Source organism: Muntiacus reevesi, chromosome 12 (genome assembly GCF_963930625.1).
Source record: "Muntiacus reevesi chromosome 12, mMunRee1.1, whole genome shotgun sequence".
Classification (NCBI taxonomy): Eukaryota; Metazoa; Chordata; class Mammalia; order Artiodactyla; family Cervidae; genus Muntiacus; species Muntiacus reevesi.
In genome coordinates, this window is record NC_089260.1 from 46,218,807 (window position 1) to 46,224,806 (window position 6,000).

A 6,000-nucleotide genomic window follows, 5' to 3' on the forward strand; every position below is an offset into this window, starting at 1 on the left:
ATTAAATCACTAAAAGCACATGCATTGTGTTGGAGGCGAAAAAATTTTTCTTCTTCTCTTCTAATTTCTTAGGCTTGTCTAATAATCAAACTGACATAAGACAGAAGAACAGGAGGAAACCCCAGTTTATTAACATGTTAAATGGGCTTCCTAGGTGGCACAGTGGTAAAGAATCTGCCTGTCAATGCAGGAAATGCAAGAGACGCAGGTTCAATCCCTGTGCTGAAAAGATCCCCTGGAGTATAAAATGGCAACCTGCTCCAGTATTCTTGCCTGGAAATTTCCATGGACAGAGGAGCCTGGTGGGCTATATAGTCCATGGGTTTGCAAAGAGCCAGACAAGACTGAGTGACTAACACTTTCGCTTTAATTTGATAACATGTGAAATTATAGTTTATTGAGGAAAATTTACTATGCCTGATGCCCAAGAGGTGGGCCTGTGTCGGTTCTGAATTTTGGCTGAACAGACATTCCAGGAGGTGTCCCAGGCTTTGAGACGCAGTCGAAGCGCCTCTGCTTTGCCTCTGGAGATACACAAGCTCCTCAAATTGACACGCATGACAGGAGCTGACAACTGATTGCTAAGTGTTTCTTAGAGAGGAAACACCGGTTAGTCTTTGTTTTTTTGTAACCAAGCGGGACCCTATGGGGTCTTCCTGGGATGGATCCTTCCCCCTTATTTTCTGCTGTGGCCCCTCTCTGAAGTACCTAGATAATATTGCTGGTGCACCAGTTCTGAGTTGTTTTCCAGATGCTAAAACCACCCCCAACAGGGAAGAAATTAACTCCTTGAACCCTCAGATCTACTAGCACCTAAGGAATGATGTGAGAGTTGGACCATAAAGAAAGCTGAGCACTGAAGAATTGATGTTTTTGAACTGTGGTGTTGGAGAAGACTCTTGAGAGTCCCTTGGACTGCAAGGAGATCCAACCAGTACATCCTAAAGGAACCCTGAACATTCATTGGAAGTTCTGATGCTGAAGCTGAAACTCCAATATTTTGGCCACCTGATGCGAAAAGCTGACTCATTTGAAATGACCCTGATGCTGATAAAGATTGAGGGCAGGAGGAGAAGGGGATGACAGAGGATAAGATGGTTGGATGGCACCACTGACTCAATGGACATGGGTTTGGGTAGACTCTGGCAGTTGGTGAGGGACAGGGAGGCCTGGCGTGCTGCAGTTCATGGGGTCACGAAGAGTCAGACACGACTGAGTGACTGAACTGAACTGAAGGAATGATAATGCCCTGTGACCTCAACACCAACCAATCAGAGAACTGTACATGAGTTGATCACATAGCCTACAACACCCTCCTACCTGGCCTCTGCAAATGCTTTGCTGAAACCCTTCCGGGAGTCTGGGGTTGTTTGGAGTTCTCCTTACTCTGTGCTCCAATAAACCTTTCTCTACTCCAAACCCCATTGTCTCAGTTTATTTGGCCTCTCTGTGTGTCTGACACAGGAACTTGCATTTAGTAACATTGTATTTATTATTTGAGCAAAGTTAATGGCTACTCCATGACTTGGATCAGCACTGATAGAAGTAAACCATGGAAACAGCCCCGAAAGGACAAGGAAAGCAAGGACTAAATTGGTGGTAGTTTGGATGGAAGGAGAAAGGCTACATTAAAGAGTTAATTTAGAATTTTCCAACCAGTTGGCTTCAGGGTATAAGAGAGAAGGGTCAGGTATTTAGATGTTTCCCTCCTGGAACCAGGGTTGACTGCTAAGCTACAAGAGTTGGTGAAAGCTCACAGTTGCAGTCATTTGAGAATTTCCAAATTCCAGGGTTCTTGGATTACTGATAGATCTTTTTCCTATTCTGTTTGGGTAGATTTGTAACAGACCAAGCAAGCAGTAGAATTTGTCTTTTCTTTTAACCTGGGACTCACATAAGCCTGTAAGACACTAAGGGAAATGAGATGAACTTCTTTGCGTGATCAGAAGTCTGATTCATTTGCAGAGGTGAATGAATAAGTCGTCCATGATTAAGATCTTGTAAAACAAACAAACAAAAAAAACCTTTTTATTTTCCTACTTGAAATAAAATTGTTTCTTATAATATTAATGGTGTGGTGAAAGAAGTGACTATGAGGGTGCAAAGTCAAGCAATATTTAAAATTTTCTGCCTAAAAAGAAATCTCTAATCTGGCATTGTAGCAAATGGATGTTACATACCAGCTTCTTCTAAATCCCCACATAATTGATTTTTTAGAACTATGACTTAAGACCTTAAAAAAGCTAGCAAGATTCTACAGGGTGCTCATGCCACCCCCCCCCCCACTACCCCTATTTACTGTTTGTAGAAGAAGGCTTTAGTCTCCTAGGTCTTTGAGTTCCAAAGACCCCTGGTGCAAGCAGTTAATAATAAGGGACTTAAAAGAATGCAGAAACAAAGGAAATGTGGTTAAACCAGAAAAATAATGACAATAGTTCAGCAACAAGAGTCCTAATTTCTCCTAAAGGGATACACATAACAATTTGATACATAGCTTTGAGTTGTTTTGCAGGAAATAGACACCAGCCCCCATCCCACAACCACCACCACCACCAATGTGGAGTTTGGTGACTACATGCTGACCAGAAAGAACTAGACCCCAGACTGGTTGGGACCCGAAGGTTGATGATTAAGATCCCTGAAACATCACCCTGTTACCTCACCACCAACCAATCAGAAGAAAGCCACGTCCCCTGTAACCCTCACTGTTCCCCACCCCTGCCCCCCACCCAGTGTTGCCTTTAAAAGGTTTCTCTGACAGCCCTCGCTGAGTTTGAGTTTTTAAACATGAGATGCCCATTCTCCTTGCTTGAAAGTGAAAGCATTAGTCACTCAGTTGTGTCCAACTCTTTGTGACTCCATGGACTGTAGCCCACCAGGCTCCTCTGTCCATGGGATTCTCTAGGCAAGAATACTGGAGTGGGTTGCCATTTCCTTCTCCAGAGGATCTTCCTGACCCAGGGATTGAACCCAGGTCTCCTGCATTGCAGACAGATTCTTTACCATCTGAGCCACCAGGGAAGCTCCTCTCCTTGCTAGATGCTATTCCATAAAAGCTGTCCTTTCCTTCGTCACAACCCGGTGTCAGTAAATTGACTTTGGTGTGGGGCAGGTGAGTGGACTCAAGTTCAGTAACATTTTTGGGAATAAGCTTTATAATCACAGAAAAAACAACAGATATGTCAATCAAGTTTCACTGAAGGACAACAGGTAGAACCTAAGAGGAGAGGTCTTGTGTTTACTGAAGTACCCCCCCCCCCCACACACACACACACACTGTCTTTCTAGAACTAGAGTTACAGACATGGCTTTAAGAGGACTAGGACACAAATCCCATTCCTCTCGTATTCCAGGAGGCTGGTTTGTTTAAAGGGCATCTGAGGGGAATTATCATAATTTCTTTAATACCACCTGGTCCTGAACTTTCCCACAAGTCTGGTGATGGAGAGATTTCCCAAGGAGTTCTGTTTTAAGTATTTATATCCATCTGACTTCCAGGAAAAAGCCAAGAAATTGACAGAGAAACAGAGGATCCCCTAAAGACACTTAGAGATGTACCAGACTGTAATGCTGCACATTTCTTATGACAACATAATATATTAGATTGGAGTGGGTTTGCCTGGATGAGAATCAGAAATTTGGGGAAACAATGGCTCTGTTAACATATGCGGCCTGCACCCCACCATGGCGCCTTGTTTTGCTTAGCACACTGTGGATTTAAAGTTATGGCCTGAGTGGCTATTCCCAGCCCTCTTGGTTTCTCATGAGCACATATATTCACATGCCCCAGACAAGATCATTTCCAGTTTTCAGCACTTGCAGTTCTGGGAAGAGAGAGCTAAATGATGTGAGAGCACTCCCAGTGGGAGAATACATACAGATAGTTGTTCTAGAAACAATAAAGCTAGAGCAGTAAAGGGAATTGAAGGTTAGGCAAGTTTTAAACCTCAGACATTGTGTTCAATTAATTATAACAGAAGGGCCTTAGCATGGATTCCAGCTCAAGTCTTAAGTACATAGTGGCTGGATGAGACTCATAGGAGAAAACCATTATTTCTGGGGCTCCTTATGAAAATGATATTCATAAGAAGCTCTTACTTTCTTAGAAAATATTAACACTCAAAAAATTATTGTGGGAAATGGTTAGAAGTGGGAGTTGGCGCTGTGGGCCTGGTAGGGACCAGAGCTGAGATGTGGAAAGGGCCGCGCCGGTGACCGGAGCTGCCGCCCGACGTGAACTGGCTGGAGCAGGTGGAAGATCTCAAGGCTTTGGAGAGGAGACTTACTGAATATATTGATTGTTTGCAACCCGCCACTGGACGTTGGAGAGGTTTCTTATTGTGGTATCTGTCTGTACAGTTACTGGTGCCTGGAACTGGTTAATAGATCCCAAGATACAAAAGGTGTCCTTCTTCACATCCTTATGGAACCATCCATTTCTCACCATTAGCTGTATCACTCTAATAGGCTTATTCTTCACTGGAATACACAAGAAAGTAGTTGCATTGTCAATCTGCTTGATGTTGAACTGTGCTAGCAGAGTACAATATGTCTTGTAATGATACAGGAAAACTAATTTTGAAACCTAAGCCTCATGTTCAATGACAATCTACATTCATTGTTTTGGGTCTTAAAACAACCTTTCTTCAAAAAGTGATACAGCAAAAAGCCATAAAGGATTCCTTTAACAGTTGGATATGTGACTGTCATAGCAACAATGGAAAAAAAAAAAAAAAGAAGTGTGCAATATTTCCCCAGATTATCTTCATGATGATGACTCTCATTATCAGTGCTTTGGTACCTTTGATTATCTGTGTTTCTGTATTAGTGTCACTTTAGTTCTTCAGATCCTGTGAAGATTTTTGCAGATGAAGTATGTATGTAATATGTTACTAAGTTAAACTTAGAAACAGAACTTCATCCAGTTTTTACAATGTATTTTTGCAAACTACTGTAAATAGCCAATCAATGCCAATGTTAAAGAGGAAATGTTATGTGGACTTGGTTCTCCTGCACCAGTATTTCAGGAACATCTGCTTGCCATCTCCACAGTTCTTTAAAACCGTCTATTACTTATAGCTGTGCCTTTCACTCTTAAACTCCTCTTTTAATCATAATGCAGGAAAAACATCGGACTGAGCCTGGACTAAGGAAAATTCATCTCCATTATGTTGTAAGAAATTACAGATGTTTTGAGAAGCAGTTTTTGTTAAGCCAGATATGAATTTCAGCCACTGTTGTGCTATTTTCCAGGTTCATTGTTTTCATTTAATGCTAAATATACTTTTTATTTTTTAAATGATTTTAAAAACACTCCAAAGGATTCTGAGTAGACAAATTTAGTTATAAATTATGTATTATCTGGGAATTTGGCAGTCATTGTTTTAGATAACTGGATTTTATGCTGTGGTAGACATGCTGTTACACCACTATTGTGCAGGTGTGGTTGGTCATCCACTCTATCACAGGATCACTAAGGAGCAGTGTCACAAACTAGAGTCTAAAACTGTCACTGTTTAGAGAGTGTTAATGACATACGGTGTATGCATATTAGCCACTTGTACTATAATGACCCTTAAGATTAAAGTATTGGGATTGCTGTAAATATTTTAAAGAACTGGAGGTGCCTTCTACCTGTTTATTAGAAGATTTTGAAAAGATTTAAATTATTTAATGAGCAATCTTTTTAGTTTCATTTAACGTAAAGCTGAAAATTCAGACAGGACAAAAAATTTTTAACAAGGCTGCCATTTATCTTAAATGTTTTCATTTTGGTTTTCACATGTATAAAATTACATTCTTCAAACTGCATCAATAAAACCCTCTGCTCCTACTAAGTCTTAAGAAGGGATTCTTTATATTCTTCATTGTTTTATTTCCTGTAAATTTTGTAGGTAAATATGTGCATAAAAATAAATACTTTATAAAAAAATTATTGTGTATATTCTGGACACTGGGAACACAAAATGAGGATAGATGCCCCCACCCCAAGCTCCCAGT

General features: G+C 40.9%; 1 pseudogene; it reads left to right on the forward strand.

Annotated features, from left to right (window-relative positions):
- LOC136144727 (nuclear envelope phosphatase-regulatory subunit 1 pseudogene) overlaps positions 1–4,605 on the forward strand; it is a 198,044-nt pseudogene extending 193,439 nt beyond the window's left edge.
- Positions 4,606–6,000: the final 1,395 nt, after the last annotated feature.